This window comes from Protopterus annectens, chromosome 8.part1, assembly GCF_019279795.1.
Source record: "Protopterus annectens isolate FY-2018-M chromosome 8.part1, PAN1.0, whole genome shotgun sequence".
Classification (NCBI taxonomy): domain Eukaryota; kingdom Metazoa; phylum Chordata; order Ceratodontiformes; family Protopteridae; genus Protopterus; species Protopterus annectens.
In genome coordinates this window covers 51,392,614-51,417,916 of record NC_056742.1, presented here as the reverse complement: position 1 = coordinate 51,417,916, position 25,303 = coordinate 51,392,614, and the positions used below count along the sequence as shown (strand labels likewise).

At 39.3% G+C, this 25,303-nt stretch overlaps 1 protein-coding gene across 2 annotated transcripts in view; it reads left to right on the top strand.

The window, feature by feature from the left end:
• The window catches only part of LOC122810068 (pleckstrin homology domain-containing family F member 1-like), a 41,357-nt gene that overhangs the window by 8,788 nt on the left and 7,266 nt on the right, over positions 1 to 25,303 (top strand). Inside the window, exon 1 of one of the 2 annotated variants that reach the window (XM_044081561.1) lies at positions 77 to 226. The exons of the other annotated variant lie outside the window; for it this stretch is intronic. The gene's annotated coding sequence lies outside the window, so the exon portion shown is untranslated. Of the gene's footprint in view, positions 1 to 76; positions 227 to 25,303 lie in introns of those variants that run through there. 2 annotated transcript variants of the gene reach the window in all.

Below are 25,303 nucleotides of genomic sequence, written 5' to 3'. Positions count from 1 at the left end.
GCTACTGAATACATGAATGAAATATATTTCATTCCATTACAGAAAGAAATAAAATGTTATTTTTTGCAGCTTTGTTTTCTGTGAAGAAGGTTTCAAACTCTGCATGGCCTTTAATAATGCAGCTTTATATACATCCATCCACAACCTCTTTTCCCATTTTTACATATGAGGTTGGAGTGCCACTTCAGCAATGACTATCATCTACAGCCAAGGTTCATACAAGCAGGTAGGTTGCCCTGCCACAGAATAATGAAACTTTATATCTCTGCATGTTATTTAACTCATTTCATCTGAGTGACACCTCCAGGTGCATCTGCAGTTAACTCCTACTGACGTCTCTAAGTGTCAAATATTGCTTGATCATATTTACATCAATAATTCCAAAACCATGCTATGTACAAAGTTTTGAAATATTTCATCTTAAAGCTTATACAATAGCAAACTCAACTGCATTAATATTTGACATCTGACTAGTGCAGGTAAATATATAAGTATAGATCTTTGCTTGAAGACTGTGCCTTCCTTTTGTGGTTCCATTACAAAATATATAGTAACTGTTGTTTTATGATATTCATTCATACAGATATAATTTTCACAATTTTTTAAATATCTCAACAACTTACACTGACAGAACTCCTTAGCCTCATATGAAAGCTCTCACCTAGATGAATAAAATGCTGCCAACACTATGTGGGTGACTTGAGTGGTTGCTGTAAGTTGTTTACAAAATATTACAAATGTAATAGTTACTCACCAGGATTGAATAAAATCCATGTAGGCACCATGTAGAGCCTACGTGGATTGTATCCATGTTTGTGGTCACGGCACCCCCTTGGCAGTGCGCCATGCATATTAATGATGGCATGTTGCCCAGGGAGAGCTGAGGAACACGTTATTGAATCAGTATAGCTTAGTGGTATATGTGAAGGTATGCTGGATTTCTTAATATTCTGATAAACAGGTAGAGTTACAGCTTTATGTGCAGTAGGTCCACGATTTGAATACATGGAAGGGAAAATATGTATTTAATTTTGATATGCATATTATGCATTTTTTTATAAAAGATAGCCCTGCTGCACTCTGCTAAGCTCTGCTCAACTGTACTTAGACCTGCTAAGCACCGCATAAACATGGTAATGACTGTCAATGTTTGTGGCTGCTCAGCTCTGCTTGGCTGGTTTGCATGTTGCTAACCTCTGCTAAGACTACGGTTCTGCCAGTTTATACACTTCTCAGCTCAGCTGCACTGGTTTATGTGGTGCTAAGCGATGGGGCATTTTTTGAATGTTGCCCAATGAAGTGTAAGAGTGCAAAAACAGCCTATATTAAGTCTAATAGGCAGGAATACAGCAGAATCCATTGGAGTTCTGTCAACGGAAGGTATACTGTGGCTGGTGGTGATGAAGGTGTGCACTTCTGGGTGCAGCATTGAGGCATTCTGGAGTCCAGGGTCATAGTTGGGCTCTTTATGAAAAAACATGATGACAGGCTGCTGCAGGGCAGTTTCAAGGGCTCGGAGTGTAAGGCAGAGGCCTGGGACCAGCTGGCCAGAGAACTCACCAGGGTCACTGGTATCCCTCGCACAGGTGAGCAGAGTTGTCACCATCATGATGACCTGAAAAGACAGATGATGGGACTCTTGGACACCTTGGTGGAAGAAGGGAGGGCAGGGAATGCCCCACAAGTATGTAAATACTTTTCCCTCTCTTTTACCAATATGTAATCTAAATGTCTGCAAAACTGGTAGGCATAATGGCGTACGTCTCTCCCAACAACTGCAGCTGAGAGGGCTCGCAGTGTTGAGTCCCATGGAGGGCACTTGGCCAGCTTGCATTGTGAGTATGGTGAGTACAGATGTATTATGCTAACTGTACTGAAATAAGCAAGAAAGAGTAAAGCATCAACTGCAATAAAGTATATATGGTAAAGTCTGTAGTGCAATAAATGTGGACTTAGAACTGTAGTGCAATAAATGAATAATACTAGCTGTAGTGCAATAAAAACATGAAACAATACCAACAACTGCATTAACATATATACAATAAAGTTTGTAGTGCAATAAATGTGGAATTAGAGCTGTATTGCAATAAGTGAACAATGCCAAATGTAGTGTAATAAAAACATGAAGCAATACCAATAACACCAAATGAAAAGGTGCACATCAGGATTCTGTTGTCGTAATCATTGCAGTACAGCTGTATGCATTGAGGCTGTAAGGTAAAGAGCTGCACTCAAGTATAACACTGTAATAGCTGTAGAATGCAAATGTAATGGCTGCAAATTGTATTGGTTAACTCATATAAGTACTGTTCAAGGCTGTCTCTAGGCCAGTATTGGTCACACAGTGCTCTGTCATCTACAGACATCAGGTAATAAATGTATATGGGTGAGGTAGCCCACTCCATGAGCTGATATTGTTTGTTGACTTCACAGATATGATACTGAAATACAACTTACCTACTATCTGTGTAATGCTTGTATTTCATGCACATGCTTTCTATTGTCACTACAGTCTAGTATAACACTGTAGTAGCACTACCAGGTCATATTTTGGTTCCAGGTGAGCTCTAGGCAAATATCAGTCAGTCAGTAATCATCAGCAACTTAGTAGCTCAGTTTGTTAAATGTTCTGTTTATAGTACATTTTGCCACACGCAGTCCAGGGTTTGAATCCAGTGGTATGTAGCAGTAAATATTACAGTAGCAGTCATGTAATGCTCACAGTTTCTCTTTCCACAGGAACTACAGGTAAATGGGTGAGGTAGCCCATATTATGACTAGATAAGTGTGTGTTTAGATGTCATAGACTGTTAAAATCATTAGCAAGAATGTGTTCATCAGCAGTGTTATGACAGAAATAAAATATGTTATCCTGGTATGGCTGTATGCCTAGAGTGACTGTTAAAAGTTGCTGCAGTCAATTAATGCATTCTATGCAGATGTTCCCTGCAGTCACTGCTATTGGGTTCTATTATCATGCCTGCAAACCAAGGCAGGACAGCTGTTTAGTGTCTGTACTGTACACATACATGTCTCTCAAGTGTCACAATATCATCTTATGTACTTAATAGTGAGTAATCCGTCTGTCACAGGATTACCATGGAAACGATTACCTAGATAGCAAAGTATCACCAAATCAGCCCACATTGCACCTTGGTAGTTATATAGGTCCACCTGATGTGTAAGTCTTCTGTGTAGTTGTGTACCCGCAGTTGTTACTGCTTGGCCCATAGTGCCCCTTGCAAATAGCTTGAGAGGTATGTATGTGCTACATCAGCTATAGGTGACTTGTAGTCACTGTACACATAAACAAAATACAGACCTGTAGACTAGACAGTTGTACTGTTGTCAAGGAAATAACCGGAAAAGATACTAATGGAATGTTTTTCTCTCTGTCTCCTCACCCCTTATCTTCATTTATTTCTTAATGTTATTCATTGGTTATGGTTTTCTATTAACATATGTTGTTACATTAGCTGTATTTTGGGACATGTGTTTTATTATTGTTATATATTATAATAGTTGCATATTAACATATCTTGTTAAATTACCTATTTTGTTAATGTTATGATGTAACTGTTACTGGCATCCTGTTAACATACAGACTGTTCTGTATTTTATTGTTGTGTTTCACATAATATGCATTGATATGTAATTGTGATATTTCCAATGTTCTGCCATGCTATTATTACTAACAATGGTTTGTTCACAACTAACCTATGCTTATTGCTATATCTCCATTACCACAGCATGTCAGGGTAGGCCAGTTCCGGCTGATCTGCCTACTTTGCCTCAACTGGCCATGGCACTGGGTCCTGGCATGTCTGGAACCCAGACCAATGGTGCTCCCTCTGTTGCCCCTACACCAGCTGTGGCATAGGGTGGGACTGCCTCAGGGGATGAGGCCCGGCCTCCCCCTGGGAGCAGTGGCAGAGGGGCTATTGTCACCCTTGATCTACTGCCAGTCATGGTGCACAGGATCATTCATCGCAGCTATGAAAGCTACCTGCACCAGATTGAGAGCATGCTGCCTGACCTGGTGGGGTAGCCTCACCTTGGAGCCCAGCCTCCAGCACAGTCACCCTGGGGGCAGTGAAGGAGCAGTGTCAACAGTCCCATGGGTGGGGACGTGAGTCATAATGCTGCCATCTGGAGGAAAGTGCAACTTGGATTCCACAACACTCCTCATGTGTCACAAACTGCCCCTGTCTGCTGTCTTGTCTGTCTTGTCTCTCCATGAATGCATCCTCTCCTACCCAACTTACCTCCCCACATGTACCAAAGTTTTTCCCCAACATTCCACTCTCAACTTAATAAAAAAATAAATGGGCACCAGTCCCAATATATATATATATATATATATATATATATATATATATATATATATATATATATATATATATATATATATATATATATATAGCTCTCCGTTTCACACATGTGTCCACTGGACACAAGTAATTTGGTTCAAATGGCTTGTCAACACAGTTATATTGTCTTCACCCCATCTCACTGGGGTTTGAGAGTTTAAATTCATCTACAAAAATCTGTCAAAGTGCACTGCTGTTGTTGTACAAGAAATGGGTAGTTATGATTCTTTCCTACACCCTTCCTGCACATCCTTACCTGCTTTTCACTATGTTTTTTCTCCTGCTTGCTCCCATTATCCCATTTCCCTATCTCCCCTTTTTTCTTTTCTTTATATTTTTTAGTGTGGAGCTGTGCAGTGTGCTAAATAAAGCTGTAATGAGTATATGTGTTTATAATATTGTAAGTCACATGTAACACCTCTGCTATGTTTTGAACCAAGTGCATTAACCTGCCATGTTACACAGATATTAATTAAAACAGGTGTTTTCATCAAAACATAGTGATTGCTACTTACAGTCATTAGGCATGTCACAGCAGAGCTGTGTGCCACTCTGCACCATGCAAACTGGAATTAAAAATTAATGGGAAAAATGGGAGTGTACCTTGGACTCTGGTGAAATAATACACCACTAGACAGCCAAAAACATAAAAATGGATGTAAGTGAGGCCTGTCATAGCAGGCAAATTTGCCCCTGTATCAGCAACATGTAGAAAGACACCTGCTAAGGCATCAATGGCAAAGAGCATGTTCAACTTGGACCCTGGTACAGAAATACAGCCATTGAAAGCCATGCACATACTGATGGATACAGACAATGTGTGTCACAGCCTGTATGTCTGCGCATATACCTTGCAAATAGAGCTAATGTCACAGTGATTCAGTAGCTCAGTATGTTAAATGCCTATGAAGCAGTACATTTTGCCACGCATCTTGTGCTGCAGTTCAATTATATTATTGTGAAGACAGCAATTAATGACTGAGTCATGCAATCTTTATCTGCACAGGTTACTGATAATTAATAAACTACTATCCAGTTTTCCAAGTCAAAGGCCTGTAGGTAGGGACACACTGCACATATCCATATAGCATAACTATATGTCACCTACTACTCTGTTATTGGTACTGCTGCATAACAGATGTATCTTAATCACATGCCTCAATTGGACTGTAAAGGGTACCCTTACCCTGGCTCTGCCATAACAACAGGTCTGACACAGCTGCTACAGTTACATGTACAACCTGTTGTCCTCCAAAGTGTTCACACTCTCCCTATGTGTTCTAGGCTGCAGCAGCAGCAGCTCTAGCCTGTAGCACACACACCTGTATGTAAAGGTAGCTACTACAGACCTACTATACTTCCCTCCCCCCCAGCACAAGGAATCTGGACACAAGCATACTTAATGGGGAGACAAAGGTCCAGAGATTGGGACATGTTTTACAGTTTTCTCCTACATAGATAGTAAGTTGATAGAATAACAGCTATTGCATTAGCATGCATATTCTGAGGGGTATGTGTCTTCCATTACTGACCTCAACCCACAATGTTTGTCAGTGAATTGCCTGATGACCACAATGTCATGGGACAATGACCACACATATGAGGTGAAACTCTGGACATACTGCATAAACCTTTATAGTTGACAGTTATGGTACCTACCCTCTGCGATGCTGTAGTCTCCACACCTCAGTAATGTCCATCTTAACAGCTAAGAAAGGGGTCCAGGTCTACATGAAGGCCTTATATGTTGCACTGTGGCAGCATGTCATTGGCTAATGATAGTACAATTCAGCTGCTTTAGTTGCAGTTAGCATATCAGAGCCACAGACTGGTGCACAGGCAAATAAATGCTAATGAGCAGTACCTTAAAAAGGCAAGCAGCTGGTTATGGGGAACAAGTCTGTATGAGACTCACCTCACACAGAGAGCATATTTTCAAAAGATAACCAGAAGCAAAGTTCAACAAAGGAGTACTGTACTCAACCAGGTATGCAATTGATTTCTCCATATAACAGGATGCAGATGGGAGGATAGAGGTATGGGGAATAGGGATTACAGCAGTAAACCTATCCTAGATCTATGGTGATGAAATGCCATTGATACTCTGCTGTCCTACACCTACAGGCGTGCCTCTCAAATGTCCCTGATTTCCATTCACATCTTAGCTCTGTCACTCTTATTCCCTCCTACAATGGTTGGCTGTTGTAGAGAAGCTAGTGAATTACACATAATACATAGTGACAGTAAGTAAGGGTGTATACTCCTGTAACATCAGATGATGAACATTAATTCATCTTCTCTCATTCTGTCAATGTCTCACATAAATACTTCTAACATTTTAAAAGTGTCCCTGATTGTCCCTCATGTATGCTGGCTAAGTCCATGAGTCTGTTGATGTTGTTCCATGTCTGACTGAGAGCTATGCCTAACATAGCTGTCAACTAGTTACAGCAAGAAATCTGAACAAAGCCATAATTAATGGAGGGACAAAGGCCCAAAAATTAGGGACACTGTAACTACTGCTCATAAGAAGTAAGAAAGTGAATAGAATAACAGATATTACAGTAGCATAACTGTGTTCTAAAGGGTATGACATATTAAACTCAGATGTCTGTCTTTATTTTCTGACATCAACCATCAATCCCTTAGAACTTCTCTACTTGCAATCTAAACAGTCTATTCTCTGTCTCAATAGCTCAGCACTTGCTCCTAAAGCATTTTTATATAGGTAAAGTACTTGTATACTAAACAAAGTACTACATTAGCCTAGAATCCCCTTGAATACCCATTTCCCTATAGGTCCCTTCTGACTCAGTTACACAGCAAACTTTTTCACTTTTTCTAGCATGTCGAAGGGTCAGTTGCTAGCGTCCTCTCCTGCTCAGCTGGTGAATCTGGGCATCTTGAGGCAATGTTACAATTGCCTCATGTACACAGACAACCCACTCCTTCTCCCACAAAACACAAATACATGTGAGAGATGCAACTATATAGCCAAATTGGAGGCTGAGCTCTCTCAACTCAGGACTGGCAAGACCAGACAGGAGGAGAAGGAAACCACGCACACCACAAACCCAGTTTCACATAGAACTATCACAACTGCAAAACAAACACATAAACACACAAAGACATACTCGGAGGCACTGATCAAAAATCTACCAAAACTACAGAGGCCTCCAAAGCAGACACCCAAGCAACTGCCACCTCAAGACATAAGACATGCAACACATAGTTCTCAAAAGTCAGTGTGCTAAACAGTCACAGCCCTTAAGGCCAAACACAATGCCAGACACACTTGTTATAGGTGACTCCATAGTCAGACACACTGACATCCCTCTCACCAGACTGAACAAGGAAAAGATCACAGTTAGCTGCCTGTCAGGCGCTAGAATCCGCCACATAACACAAGCACTCAGGTCACTCCACAGCAAGTACAAGTATGACTCAGTCATTGTCCATGCCGGTGTGAACGACCTGAGACGTACATCCCTGGACTACATGAAAAGAGACATAGAGGAGCTCTCAGATTATGTAGCCCAGGCCGGTATGACCCTGACCCTGAGCAGTATCCTACCCTCACCAAGAATGATGCCACAATACAGAGACAAAATGATCAGATTTAATAATTGGCTTAATTACTGGTGTCATTCTAAGGGTTATCCAATGTCTGTCTGCCTGGGATGACATGCTTGACAAGCCACGCTGCTTCGCAAGGGACGGCTTGCATCTGTCACCCTGGGCTTCCGGATATTGGCAAAGGCTCTTGCCACCCCATAGTGCATTTTTAGGCAAGGCTCAAATGATAAACCTACCGCCCTAGAAAACAAAAATGGAGAAAAACTAAGGGTAATACTGCTCAATGCCAGAAGTCTAAACCTCAAGATGCACCTCGAAGCCCTCCTCAGTATGGAGAACATCGATGTTTGTGCTGTGACTGAAACCTGGTTCAAGGCTCCTGAGAGCACCCCAGCACTATCAGGTTATACCTCATATCATGCGTTCTGGCCCCAAAATCCGGACCGAACCACAAAAGGAGGGGGAGTATCCATATTCATAAAGGATACCCACACCTCCAGGTTAGTGGCAACGCACGAAGCATCGGAGACCATCCAGGTGCAATTAACCATAGGTAAAACTGCCCTACAGTTTGTATCATGCTACAGACCACCTTCACAAACTCAGGAAACCCACACAGCCTTCCTGAAGACACTGGAGAGTATAAATGTCTCTCCAAATACCATCATATTGGGTGACTTCAACTACCCAAACATAGACTGGGAACATTACTCAAGCCCCAACACCCTAGCCCAAAGGTTCCTTGAGTTCATAAACTCAAATGCTATGGAACAACTAGTCACCATTCCCACAAGAGGAGAAAATATACTAGACCTGATCATCACAAACACGGAGACAAAATGCTCCACACCGGAAGTATACCCCTCATTGGTGAGATCAGACCATAAATTAATCTCACTGGAGATCCACATCCCGCCCCCACCCCCAGCAAAAAAGACCACAGTGAAGAACTTCTCAAAAGCAAACTTCACATTTCTTAAGACTGGAGTGGTATCCTTCAAGGCCCCCGAGCCAGTGGAAACCACAACCCATGCTGCTGAAACCCTTACAAATGCCTTCTACGAGCACCTCCAGGAATGTATGGATCAAGCAATCCCTAATAAAATCAAGACCCTTTCCACCAAAGGCAGGCGCCCGGTCTGGTGGACTCCAGCCATAAACAAACTCTACAACAAGAGGAGAAAGCTACTACATGACAGAGCAAAATCCTTAAATGGGAAGGCATCTCTGATCAATACTAGCAAAAAACTACGATCACTCATAAAATCATCCAAGGCCAACTTTGAGAGAAAAATTGCTAATGACACAAAAGACAATCATAAAGCCTTCTTTAGCTATGTTAGAAACCTGGGTGGAAACTCCCAGATATGCTCAGAATTAGTCCAAAATGATAAAAAATCACTGAACCCACAGACATTGCCAACATACTGGCAGACAGGTTCAGTGCAAATTTCTCCCTCCCTCCCCAAAAGGAGAAATATCTATCCCACCAGAGTCTAGCCTCCCAAACATCTCAGATGCCCAGGTGAGAGCTGCTCTCTCTAAAGCAAAAACACAGCATCAATGGGACCGGACGGTGTCCCCGGATGTGTGCTACACGAACTCAATGAGGAACTAAACCCACACATAAGGCTGCTGTTTAATCTTAGCCTTACTACAGGATAATGCCCAAAGAATGGCGACGGCAACTGTGGTCCCACTCCACAAAGGCGGTGCTTCTACGGACCCTGGAAATTACCGCCCCATAAGCTTGACGAGCCTTGTCTGCAAAGCTATGGAGAGGATCATAATGGAACTCATAAATAAAGACATTGGGGACCTACAGACACTGGATACTACCCAATTTGGCTTTGTCAAGGGCAGATCCTGCCTCTTGAACTTGGTCGACTTTTTCGAAGCAGTCACTAAGGCCATTGATGAGGGTAAGGCAGTTCACACAGCCTACCTTGACCTAGCAAAAGCGTTCGACACAATACCCCACTCGGGCATCATAGAAAAGCTCACCAGCTTAGATGTAAACCCATATGTCACAAGATGGGTTGCAAACTGGCTCAAGGACAGAACACACAGGGTTAGAGTTGCTGGTGCCATGTCAGACTCTAAGCCGGTCACAAGCAGTGTCCTACAGGGCTCAGTCCTGGGCCCCCTCTTGTTTGGCATTTATTTTTCTGAAGTGCAGGCAAACATAGGGGGATTGTGGTTGACAAAATTTGCAGATGACTGCAACCTGGGCACCATAATTGACACTCCATCAGACACAGACATCCTCCAGAAAGGTCTCATAGAAATGGATAACTGGTGCCAGAGCCATGGCCTTAAGCTAAATGCCAAAAAATGTATAGTCATACCCTTTGGGAAAAACAAGGTAACCCCTAATTACCACATAGGTGGTAATCCATTAAACACGGAAGAAGTTATCAGGGACCTGGGGACCCAAGTTGACAGTAACCTCTCTTTTGACACTCACATTGCCAAAGTGGTTAGGAAGACCTTCTACATTGCCCACCTGATCATGAAGGGATTCACATCCAGATCAGGAGAGGTCATTGTACCCCTGTACTCTTCACTTATCAGACCAATGATTGAGTACAACGCCCCATTCGAATGTACCTTACCCGACACCTGCAGCAGTTGGAAAGACCCCAAAAGTTCCTCACCAAAAGGATAAAGGGCTCAAACATATGTCATACGATGCCTGACTGAAGAAACTCCAGCTCTATTCAGTCGCATACCATCTGCTCAGAGGTGATCTGTGCCTGACATACAAGGCCATGTCCAACCCGAGATTAATGGACATGCTCCACCTCAAAAATCCAAATCCACCAGAGCCACGAGAGCAAGAGACTTAAACCTCAACACGGATATAAATAGGACGTGCTGGAGGGACAGATTCATCACCCAGAGACTCCCTACACTATGGAACAGAATCCCAGTCCATGTGAGGCAGAGCCCCTCACTGACTCTGTTCAAGAAAAATCTTGACGAGTGGATGGGAGATCGTAGGTTTACCCCGGGAATCATCTCTGTATCACTGCTGGACAGAGGCACAGCAAATTAATGGGTATAGTATTCTCATCCTAAGGGGTGGTGAAAGCCACACACACTCTGGCTAGGCTTATAAATGCCCTAGGGCAGATAGCCTAGTATGAACCTATGAACCTATGAACCTATGATTGGTCAATCTTTTGTCAGAAATCCACAATGTGGTGTGAAAATGACCAAAAATATGATGTAAACATGTTGACATTCTGCAAACTTCTGTATAGTTGAAGAGGTATGATGCCTACAGAGAATGTATTCTACAGCAGGTTTGCATTGCTTTCTGTCATTGTGGCACACTGGTGTTGCTGGACTGCTCCCATATAGTAGTTGTAATAGCACACTGCTATTTGTCTGGCAGTGGTTGTATGACATAGTAGTGGGAGGTTGCCCATAGTGGACACATTCACTGCAGTGCTGGGTGTAAGAACATACAACAGATTCTGTCACAGCACACAAGGACATACCCCCATAGTGCTACTATATACACACATGTAGTATGTTGCCAGAATGTGGGTTATGATGTGTGAGGGAGGAGTGGGTAGTGCAGGCCATTATGGGTGTGCTAAATCTGTACATAGTGGACATCCACATATCTGGTCCTGTAATGTGTTCCCATATAGATGCAGCAGACCTGCAGCAGCTCCTAGCAAGCCTTCAGTTAGAATTTCCAAGTCTGTACTCCACTGGTGCAGTGTTTGGTGGAGAAATCAGATTGTAGGGTGTTTGCAACTTTTGTTGGGCTCTGCTGTAGGTGTAGGCTGTGTGATTGGCTACCTATGATGCATTCCACCTGTCAAGTATATTATTAAGAGTATTTAATGGTTCTACTTTAAGTAAATCAGTAATTAATATATCATTGACTTTTGGATACACACAGACCTGTGGCACATTGCACAAACACGTGGAAACAAGTACCCCAAAGGTAAACAAATGGGCCCACTAAGGCAGCATCATCAGATGTTGTTGTCCATAGGGAGGCATAATCATGAACAACAGGCAGCATTGTGGTCAGATCTTGTGTAGGATACCAATCAGATTGGCCAGCAAGACAGGACTTATGAGCAGGTGTGACACAGAGCCACAGATATGGTAAATGCCGCTTGACAAAGGACAGCTGATGTTGCCATGGATCATGCCATCAGTGATGGAGGGCCTAGAGTGGCCCAACCACTCTTCCCCACAGAGGATTTCCTGGTGAGTCTAGGAACACATGACAGCTCCTAGGCATCCATCACATCATACATCATGGAGGTGGGTGCCACAGTGTCCCCAGCAGAGGAAAGTCCAGGTAAGCTTACTGTGTCCACCATTTTAATATTTTATCAGTCATTATGGTAGGCTATACATACCTCTACATGGGTGTCAAGATTATCTGCATCCGGGGGCTGGGGTTTAAGCTCAGTTGTGCACACATACTCTAAATCTCAGGAATACAGCCAGTAACAGTGGCTACTGTACAAGTGGATATATGCACATATTATGCTGTAGTGCTGCAACATATGGTTGTGCTAACAATACCTCTCCCTCACCCTTTCATAGGTCCATCAGGAGTTGCCCATGCCCATGGTCCTGTACCTGGGAAGCATGATACTCTTGTTTTATGGATCCTGTATACCCCATGAAAGTTAAGGGCTGCCATATTGCACTATGTACAAATGTTGTGTTTAGCCAGAATAAAATATTTGTATGCACCATTCTGGAAGAGTTGACTACACACCATAGACTGGGTAATCGCAGGTGTGTATTAGAATGAACATTAACACATTTGCACTTATAGTTATGAGCAACTACACAGCATGGTATACATGAGGCAAGTAATCCAAGACTTCTGTTCAAGCACAAAAGGCAGATGTTACATACCTGAGGCAGTGACACAAGTACTGGCATATCATTGTCAAGATAGGTGAACTGTGTTTAATGTGCAGTTATATTATGTATAGTGTCATATTACATATCTTATAGGTAAATTGTACTGGCAACTTTAACTGGATATAGCTGATGTGCATGCTATAAAGTCTTTGACTTGTATGTGTATGTTGTTGTGAGGTTGTCTGCTGTGCATGGGAATGGGGATGAAAAGATGTTAGAATTGTAATGCAGTTGTGGTTCCTCATTTGTATGAGTTTGTGTGGATTACCATACACAAAAGTGCATTTAGTAATGTACTGCTTTTGTCTTGGTTTTCACAGCTGACTGGGGGGGGGGGGTTGGAGTCTGTCCACCTCACAACCTGATGTCAGTATCTCATCAGACTCTGATGTTGATGGCGGCCATAGTGAGGCACAGGTGGAGTTGTCAATGTCTGAATCTGTCCCAGAGGTTGACATCACTCTTCTGCCTCTATTGCCTCCACACACAGTCAGTATGCGCACACATACCCATTTCCCAGAGGCCACAATTATTGAACAGTCAGAGGGTGGACACATTGAACAGGGAAGTGTGACAACTATGGCTCCAGTGAGTTTAGACACTGGCCATGACCGGAGAGCTAACAACGTCCTACACAGATAGATTGACAAGGGTGCTTGCAGGAGGCCTGCTGTCCATCCACCGCCTTTTGCAGGTGTCACATCTTGAGTCACTCAAGGTATGTTTTGGACCAGCATGGAGGCACAGCCATATTCTGAGTGGAACACTGGACGTATGCTTAGTGTTATGGATGCAGCACAGTCTGACATACATGACTGCCTTCACCACAGTGGAGGCACCCTGGATCGGTTCATTTATGGAGTGGGCACATGGTGGGCTGAGACAATGTCTGTCTTGGGCCACACAGTGTCTGTGCTGGAACCTTTGGCCAGAGTTGGGTATTAAACCCTTGGACATAGGTCAGCAGCACCAACTGTTGAGAGTCCACATGGCCATGCACAGTTATGTTTCTGTAGTGACATTACCTTCTGCACTATAGAGGGAAGTGTGCTGTCCACACCACAACATGGCAAGCCATGGGCATGTGGTCCTGGGCAGTCCTGCGAGGGGACACAGATCCAGCAGACAGCAGTTGACATCAGGTACTAGCACTGCATCTGATCTTGGGTGTGTGGTGCCAGTGCAACTCCTGGCAGAGCCAGTTCCCTAGTTCTTGGCCAGAGATGGTGAACTGTCCATTCTACCATGTACGGTCCACAACTGTCTGACATACACATGTGTAGGACTAGCACTGGGCTTTACTGTATGCATTCACACACTTAAACACCACTGTCACATGCAGGTCACCTACAGACACACACAGCACCTCTCCATGGCCCGTCTAACCCCCACCCCTTCCTGACTCATACACATGCTGTAAACTGTTTGACACAGCCTAGGCCTCCAGCACCCCCACACTACACCCTGTGCATATGATGATATTTGTGCCATATCCCTGTCATCCTTGCCATTGATGCAGGGAAATGAAGCTATGTGTCTGATGCACAGGGTGACTACATTGCTCGACATGTACATGTGTAATGCAGTATTGTTTTGCCATGCCACTTGTTGTACTACACAGTAGATACTATATGCTGGCATGTATCATGACGGGGCACCAAACTTTGTGTACCTTATGTTGTATGATGTTGTACTGTTAATAGTGTTACAGAATAATATGTGTCTCATGGACCTGTATATGTTTCTATTCAAGCAGTCTGAGGGAATAAACTATGGACACATGGCGGATATACAGCAGCACAGGATAGCATGGCAGCACAGCAGAAATATGATGTCAGCAAGGTATGGAAGTATACGTGCATGGCTCCTTAGGTGCATATGTCTGTAACAGTCTAACAGGGATTATGGGGTCAGTCCATGTAATCATGCATTTATACTTTGTGATAAGGTCTGCTACCCTTGATATGTGTCACCTGGGCTCCCTGAGCATCTATTTACAAGGTAAGGTGATGGAGTTGACACATCTACAAATATTCTGTGACCAGATGTTATATTCCTAGAGTTTCAAATACTAATATCGAACTACGACCACAAACCAAGCAAAAAGGCTAGGAAGGAAGTTGGGAATAAAAGCAGCTCGTACGGGTGCAAGTCAACCTGATCATGGAAATTCTTTTAGTAACACCAACAAATTTATTTCAGCAAACTCCAACGGAAGAACAAGAAGGTATTGAATAACACCAACAAATTTATTTCAGCATACTCCAACAGTAGAACAAGAAGGTTAAGCGCTTTCAACTGGTGCGATGCCAGTCTTCATCAGAACCATTAAACAGTGTTTCCTTCTGAAAATATATAGCAGCAATACCTGCGGTTTGAAAAACCGCGCCAAAATCTTTTGAAATGTTTTAAAGTGACAGCATCATTTCTACATGAAATGTCAACATAAAATATGCCTCAGTTTCGGTGTTTAACCGCATTAATCACATGAAACACATTAAAAACAGATAATGAATTCTCCATACATAACAGAACATAAACTTGACTTGTACTCCATAAAAATATACCATAACTCCTTAATCATCCCTATTCTCTTATTAAATTTATAGCAATTGAAAGTAATGGTAGTCTATACTTGTAGGAAAAAGGTCAATGAATTTCATGAAATGTGAAATTGTGTCCACGATGTTATATTCTAATGTTTTTTAAAAATGTTTTTTAAAAACACTGATGTTGTTGTTTAGCTAATATTGTATGTTTGTGTATGTGAATGTAAAAATTGCTAACTCATAAAGTATTCTGTATACTACCGTATTATAACTAAAAATATAAAATATATCCTATACATCACAATAATATAAGTGTGGTTGCATATGAAAAAAATATATATATTGTACTACATAAATATTACCACATAAAATATACCACAGTGAGAAAATCATAATGATGAAAATTGTATATGGATATGTGTGTATTATGGACCAATAAAATATAAAAAATTGTATATCTATAATAACTATATACTAATATATACACAATATAAATAACCATTAAATAACTACTGTAGGATATAGTAGAATAAATATATGTTATATGAAATTGATTTAATCTAAAATAGGTTTATTTTAAAATTGATTTGTTTTAAAATACTTATTGTATAAAAAATACTTATTATAAAAAATAGTACTTATATAAATAATAAATTTAATATATTTAATAAATTTAATATTATTTATATATGTGTGTTATTATAGAAACAAATGTTATATAAATTATAAAAAATTGTACTACATTAACAATGCTCAGTTGAGGAATTATAACACTAATGTGTCTAACATTAAAAAATGAACAATATGTAGTGTATGCAATAGTTAAAATTTTAAAATTATTACTGGCCTAACTTGTGATTCAATATATAACCTTTAATCACACATAAGAAATGGTTTAATGCTTATAGAGTCATTAAGACCTGGATACCTGGTGGCATCGGTTCTAATTTGCCATACACTCTCTTTTAATGCTAGTTTATTCTTCCAGTTGCCTTCTTGTGTATTTATTTGGTCGATAATGGTGAATACGAAACTATGTTGTGCCCCTTTGTCTAGGATATGTCTATAAAGGGCATTTGTAGTGTCTTCTTTGCGTATTTTATAATAATGTTCATATATCTGTTTTTTAATGACCCTTTCCGTTTTTCCTATGTAATATGATTTACATGCATTGCAGCAGGCGATATAAACCACTTGTTTGCTATTACAATTCCCACTCAAACATGTAATAACTGTGTGGTTAATATCTTCTAATATTATTTTGTCTACTTCATTAATATAACGGCATTGGCGGCATGTTCCGCATTTTGTACAACCTCTCTTTTGTTTCGCCATCAAACCATTTTGCATTTCTGTGTATTCCAACATTCTTTTTATGTTGGGAGCAACTTTAAATACTATTTTAGGTGCATTTCCTAATTTATTACTCAATTTGTTGGAGATGATGACATCCCAATGTCTAGTTAAAATTTTTTTAATATAATGCACAAATGGAGTGTAAGTTAGAACACATACTCTGTTGAAATTATGTTGTAATTCCTTTATCTTGATAGTATTGTCTGTACCTTTGGCTCCTAATAATGGTTTATATTTGTTGCCCCACTGTGATATAACATACTGGGAGATTCTTTTTACCATTCTATCTGGGTAGCCCCTCTTTCTGAACATACTGCATAACATATTGATATCTTCCTTCATAACATTCAAACTAGATGACATTCTTGCTATTCTTATACATTGTCCTTTAACAATGCTTTTAAAAGTATAAGGTGGATGATTACTACTATATGCAATATAGTCATTAGAGAATGTGGGTTTCCTGTATATTCTTGAGGCAAAACCCATATCGGTGTGCCAAATAAGTGTGTCCAAATACGCTATTTCTTTGCTGTTGTAATTAAAAGTAAATTTCAAAAATTCTGTAGTATTGTTAAGAAATTCGATGAACTCACCTATCTCTGTTTCAGTACCCTTCCATAACACAAATAAATCGTCCAAGAATCTTGCATAAAATTCTATTTTGTCATAATATCTACTTTTAAATAGGTGTTCAGTTTCCCATTCCAGCATGACCATGTTGGCAAAAATGGGAGCGCACGATGCTCCCATAGCCACACCGGTTTTTTGTCTAAAATATTCGCCCTGAAATGTAATGTAATTATGATCAAGGACTAAGGACATGAGTTCAGTAACCACACACATTTTGTCCCAACTAAAGCCTGAATACTTTCTAAGGCTATTAGTGAAAAATTCAAGCCCTATATCTTTAGGTATGCAAGAAAACAAATCTACCACATCAATTGTGATAAAAATATATTCCTTATTCCATTTGTCTTCAGTAAGATGACTTAAAAAATTCCATGCATCTTTCATAATGTGTGGTACCGCATGATAGATGTGCTTAGTCCATGTATCTATCAGGACACTTATATTAAACATTTTTGATCTTGAACCTGACACTATAGGTCTGTATGGTGGGTCTTCTATTGATTTATGAATTTTTGGTATCCCTATCATTTTGGCAAGTACCGGATAATCTATTCTAATGAACATATATATATCATTACTAATCCTATTGTCAATCATATATTCTTCAATTATGAGGTCTATTCTTTTGTGGCCTATATTAATTTCATTTATAGACAAGACCTTGTGATTGCCAGATTCATACGACCAATTGTGTATTTTTGAGTTGTAATCCGTGGTATAACTAATAACAATACCACCGCCTTTGTCGGGCTTCATAATACGAATATCTTTATTACGTATTATGTTGTTTAAACATGTCCTTTCTTTTGCAGTAAGATTATCCTGTCCACTGATATCTTTTCAAGTGTCTTTCCTAATATCATGTTTTAGCCAGTAGATATCTTTACTAACCATCTGTTCGTAACTATGTATATGAGGATGGTTGGGCGATACATATGTACTTTTCTTTTTTAATTTTGTACATTCATATACATAAATATCAAGTGGATTGTCATCAAATTGAGTTGCCAAATTAAGTCTCCTACAATACAGTTTAATTTCTTTAATAGTGTCAACTAAATTAATATCTGTAGTTGGGCAATTTCATTCCATTACTCATTAAGCTTATAAATTCTTCTTCTATTGGTACTTCAGTGTAGTTATAAACTTTAAAACCATTGTGTACTGTCATAATCTGACGTGTTGCTTCATCCTTATCTACACTGTTGGAATTTCTTTCTTGTAGATTATTTTCATTTGGATGTATATTGTCTAATATAACTCTATTAGTACAAAAGGTTCTCTCACTACTAACTTCAGGACAATTATGCTGTGGTATTCTAAGTGGAGGAGTATTAACAGTTACTGACTGATTCAATTCCACCTGCTAATATGATTTCTTTGTTTCGGGGCTGGGAAAAATCTTCCTTCTCGAAAATTTTCTTCACATTTGGCACTCCTTGGTCTCTCATTGTAACTACTGATTCTCTCTCTGATCCATGATTTTCTATCAGTAGGCCATATGTATGCTCAATATCAATATGAAAATGGTACCCAAAGGTATTAGATTTTTTAAACTCCCCTTAGGCATTAATTATAGTAAGGAAATGAAAAGGGAGTTTAATGAATTATTTGATAATTTCGGATTTTCATATATAAGAACTTTAATTAAATATAATGATGAAAAAATGAGTCTATTGACTAATGAGTTGGAGAGTATGAATAATACTATTACTCAGCATCCTGAGTTCATTAACTGGAAGGACTTATACAATAAACAGTTTAGCAATGTACAGGAGAAAGCAAAGGGTATTTTTGAAAGAAAAAATAGGAAACTACTGAGGGATATGGAAGTTTATGAGAATGATCGAGCATACATATGGCCTACTGATAGAAAATCGGGGATCACAGAGAGAATCAGTAGTTACAATGAGAGACCAAGGAGTGCCAAATGTGAAGAAAATTTTCAAGGAGGCAGATTTTTCCCAGCCCCGAAACAAAGAAATCATATCAGCAGGTGGAATTGAATCAGTCAGTAACTGTTAATACTCCTCCACTTAGAATACCACAGCATAATTGTCCTGAAGTTAGTAGTGAGAGAACCTTGTGTACTAATAGAGTTATATTAGACAATATACATCCAAATGAAAATAATCTACGAGAAAGAAATTCTAACAGTGTAGATAAGGATGAAGCAACACGTCAGATTATGACAGTACACAATGGTTTTAAAGTTTATAACTACACTGAAGTACCAATAGAAGAAGAATTTATAAGCTTAATGAGTAATGGAATGAAATTCGTTCCAACTACAGATATTAATTTAGTTGACACTATTAAAGAAATTAAACTGTATTGTAGGAGACTTAATTTGGCAACTCAATTTGATGACAATCCACTTGATATTTATGTATATGAATGTACAAAATTAAAAAAGAAAAGTACATATGTACCGCCCAACCATCCTCATATACATAGTTACGAACAGATGGTTAGTAAAGATATCTACTGGCTAAAACATGATATTAGGAAAGACACTTGAAAAGATATCAGTGGACAGGATAATCTTACTGCAAAAGAAAGGACATGTTTAAACAACATAATACGTAATAAAGATATTCGTATTATGAAGCCCGACAAAGGCGGTGGTATTGTTATTAGTTATACCACGGATTACAACTCAAAAATACACAATTGGTTGTATGAATCTGGCAATTACGAGGTCTTGTCTATAAAGGAAATTAATATAGGCCACAAAAGAATAGACCTCATAATTGAAGAATATATGATTGACAATAGGATTAGTAATGATATATATATGTTCATTAGAATAGATTATCCGGTACTTGCCAAAATTATAGGGATACCAAAAATTCATAAATCTATAGAAGACCCACCATACAGACCTATAGTGTCAGGTTCAAGATCAAAAACGTTTAATATAGGTGTCCTGATAGATACATGGACTAAGCACATCTATCATGCGGTACCACACATTATGAAAGATTCATGGAATTTTTTAAGTCATCTTACTGAAGACAAATGGAATAAGGAATATATTTTTATCACAAATGATGTGGTAGATTTGTTTTCTTGCATACCTAAAGATATAGGGCTTGAATTTTTCACTAATAGCCTTAGAAAGTATTCAGGCTTTAGTTGGGACAAAATGTGTGTGGTTACTGAACTCATGTCCTTAGTCCTTGATCATAATTACATTACATTTCAGGGCGAATATTTTAGACAAAAAACCGGTGTGGCCATGGGAGCATCGTGCGCTCCCATTTTTGCCAACATGGTCATGCTGGAATGGGAAACTGAACACCTATTTAAAAGTAGATATTATGACAAAATAGAATTTTATGCAAGATTCTTGGACGATTTATTTGTGTTATGGAAGGGTACTGAAACAGAGATAGGTGAGTTCATCAAATTTCTTAACAATACTACAGAATTTTTGAAATTTACTTTTAATTACAACAGCAAAGAAATAGCGTATTTGGACACACTTATTTGGCACACCGATATGGGTTTTGCCTCAAGAATATACAGGAAACCCACATTCTCTAATGACTATATTGCATATAGTAGTAATCATCCACCTTATACTTTTAAAAGCAGATAGAATGGTAAAAAGAATCTCCCAGTATGTTATATCACAGTGGGGCAACAAATATAAACCATTATTAGGAGCCAAAGGTACAGACAATACTATCAAGATAAAGGAATTACAACATAATTTCAACAGAGTATGTGTTCTAACTTACACTCCATTTGTGCATTATATTAAAGAAATTTTAACTAGACATTGGGATGTCATCATCTCCAACAAATTGAGTAATAAATTAGGAAATGCACCTAAAATAGTATTTAAAGTTGCTCCCAACATAAAAAGAATGTTGGAATACACAGAAATGCAAAATGGTTTGATGGCGAAACAAAAGAGAGGTTGTACAAAATGCGGAACATGCCGCCAATGCCGTTATATTAATGAAGTAGACAAAATAATATTAGAAGATATTAACCACACAGTTATTAGATGTTTGAGTGGGAATTGTAATAGCAAACAAGTGGTTTATATCGCCTGCTGCAATGCATGTAAAGCATATTACATAGGAAAAATGGATATATGAACATTATTATAAAATACGCAAAGAAGACACTACAAATGTCCTTTATAGACATATCCTAGACAAAGGGGCACAACATAGTTTTGTATTCACCATTATCGACCAAATAAATACACAAGAAGGCAACTGGAAGAATAAACTAGCATTAAAAGAGAGTGTATGGCAAATTAGAACCGATGCCACCAGGTATCCAGGTCTTAATGACAATATAAGCATTAAACCATTTCTTATGTGTGATTAAAGGTTATATATTGAATCACAAGTTAGGCCAGTAATAATTTTAAAATTTTAACTATTGCATACACTACATATTGTTCATTTTTTAATGTTAGACACATTAGTGTTATAATTCCTCAACTGAGCATTGTTAATGTAGTACAATTTTTATAATTTATATAACATTTGTTTCTATAATAACACACATATATAAATAATATTAAATTTATTAAATATATTAAATTTATTATTTATATAAGTACTATTTTTTATAATAAGTATTTTTTATACAATAAGTATTTTAAAACAAATCAATTTTAAAATAAACCTATTTTAGATTAAATCAATTTCATATAACATATATTTATTCTACTATATCCTACAGTATTTATTTAATCGTTATTTATATTGTGTATATATTAGTATATAGTTATTATAGATATACAATTGTTTATATTTTATTGGTCCATAATACACACATATCCATATACAATTTTCATCATTATGATTTTCTCACTGTGGTATATGTTATGTCGTAATATTTATGTAGTACAATATATATATTTTTTTCATATGCAACCACACTTATATTATTGTGATGTATAGGATATATATTATATATTTTTTAGTTATAATACGGTAGTATACAGAATACTTTATGAGTTAGCAATTTTTACATTCACATACACAAACATACAATAGTAGCTAAACAACAACATCAGTGTTTTTAAAAAACATTTTTAAAAAACATTAGAATATAACATCGTGGACACAATTTCACATTTCATGAAATTCATTGACCCTTTTCCTACAAGTATAGACTACCATTACTTTCAATTGCTATAAATTTAATAAGAGAATAGGGATGATTAAGGAGTTATGGTATATTTTTATGGAGTACAAGTCAAGTTTATGTTCTGTTATGTATGGAGAATTCATTATCTGTTTTTAATGTGTTTCATGTGATTAATGCGGTTAAACGCCGAAACTGAGGCATATTTTATGTTGACATTTCATGTAGAAATGATGCTGTCACTTTAAAACATTTCAAAAGATTTTGGAGCGGTTTTCAAACCGCAGGTATTGCTGCTATATATTTTCAGAAGGAAACACTGTTTAATGGTTCTGATGAAGACTGGCATCGCACCAGTTGAAAGCGCTTAACCTTCTTGTTCTACTGTTGGAGTATGCTGAAATAAATTTGTTGGTGTTATTCAATACCTTCTTGTTCTTCCGTTGGAGTTTGCTGAAATAAATTTGTTGGTGTTACTAAAAGAATTTCCGTGATCAGGTTGACTTGCACCCGTACGAGCTGCGTTTATTCCCAACTTCCTTCCTAGCCTTTTTGCTTGGTTTATATTCCTAGAGTTTGACTCTCAGACACTTGCGTATACACCAGCTTATAAACCAGTCTGTACATGGCGTACACATTTGTCAGCATGCCCTGCTGTCCTACTGTTGCAATAAACCATGTCATGGCAGTCAGCAGGGACATGTGAGGGTACATCAGGGCGTACAACACCCAGACTGAGCCAAGCCATCTCACTGTACCACCCATTCAAACAAAATATACAAAGCACCCACTTAGGCATCCGATATACTGTTAATGTGGGAGTCACTACATTGCCCACTGATGGCAGACATACGCAACATAGGGACTTCCAACTCCAATAGCTGTTCTGTAAACAGCAGTGCTCAACAGGGCCCAGTCATGAGTCCTCTACTGCTTGGACTGCATGTCTCCACAGTACATGTGGGTACTGACTAACTGTGGCTAACAATGTTGGCTGCTGCCTGCCACTAGGGAGCAATTCTACGGTCACTGTGTTATGCCAGTATCTTGCATGAGGGTATTACAAATACATGCTTGGTGACATAGTAATGACCATAAACTCCAATCAAATATATATGTACTATCCTTTCCATCAGGGATACCAATGTCCCCGATTAGTAGCACGGCAGTCCCTAAATGTGATGCACATATGAATGGGTGACAGGTAGCCAAACAGACCCAGCCATACAGGTGTGCAGCTCATGTGCCACACATCAACATGTCTGTACAGTGGTATGGCAGGATTCATATGGTATAGCTGTGGCCACAGTCACAGGTAGGTGACATACCCATACCCTCCATATACTCCTTCTGCAGCATGCCACTATCTGATGGCAACAGCCATGTGTTGATGTGCTTTCCAAACTTTTTGGCACATGCAGTCAACAGTATGGCCCCTCACTGGGTCCTGTCACATCATCAGTATGTGCTCACCACTGTTCATCTGCAATGCAGGTCAGTGCCACCTGTGCCATTCAGTGTACTCATAGGTGATCTGTGCCATGCATACAGAACAAGGTGTGACCCCACCTGATTGTATATGTTGCCTATCTCTAGGAAGCATAGTAGATGGATTAGTCACCCTAAGGACATTAAGCCACTATGTGATGTTAGTAGTACATGCTTGTTGTGACATTTGTGTAGCAGATGTAATGCACCCTTAAAACAGACCCTCAGTATGGGTACGGTACAGGGAGCACCTCAGTGCACTTCTACACATGCCATCTGTATAACTGGCTGGGCGGATGCCAGCTCAACACTGGGGAGGTTGTGGCTGCAGCTCCCATGGACTTGGGCAATATGTGGTCTTCCTGTGATGAGGAGTAGCAATGTCTCCAATTGTGATGGCTGTATGGCCATCATGCTATTGATGTGCACATCTCCTACTGCTCTGAGACATGATGTACAATGCTATCACAGCCTGACATGCACACATAGCCACATTCAGGCTAGAAGCACTTCAACTCACTGCATTCAGGACATGCCATGGCGCACACATAGTACATGTTGGCAGTATGCACAGTGGAAACTTACCTATGTAGTGGTACACTGTACAGAGGACAATACTGGATGCACACACCATGCCTCATGTCTTCTAGTACTATCTGTGTAGGACACAAAATACTTGTTGATATAAGCAGGCCATGTTGTGGTCATTCATTTGGAAGACCAGATCACCCACGACCAGTAAAATAATGCAAAACCAACCAATGTGTATATTACAAAGGTCTTCAGATGTATGTGGTATCGATACACACACACACACACACACACACACACACACACACACACACACACACACACACACACACACACATGCCCACACACACACACACACACACACACACACACACACACACACTGAGTTTGTTGCTGTGAGATTAGAACCCCTACCTATCTACTGTTACACACTATAGCTCCCAATACTTATATGCACCACAGCATTTATCTATTATTAGACTGTCAGCCAGCTTTTTCAATGTGGATGACATCAGCGGGCCATGTAGAGGAGGGCAATTTAGAGGGAAGCAGCTAGTTACAGGGCCAAAAATTGCATGGGTTTATATTAGAACACCGAACTTTCAAAATTTGGAGTGTTCTAATATCGAACCCTATTAACTGAAAATGTAAAACATCAAACATACAGAACAGTGAATTTTTTCCTAGGGAAAAAAATCTGCTGTTCCAAAACACATACACACAACACAAGCACACCAAACAAACAGCAATCCACACACATACACCTAAACT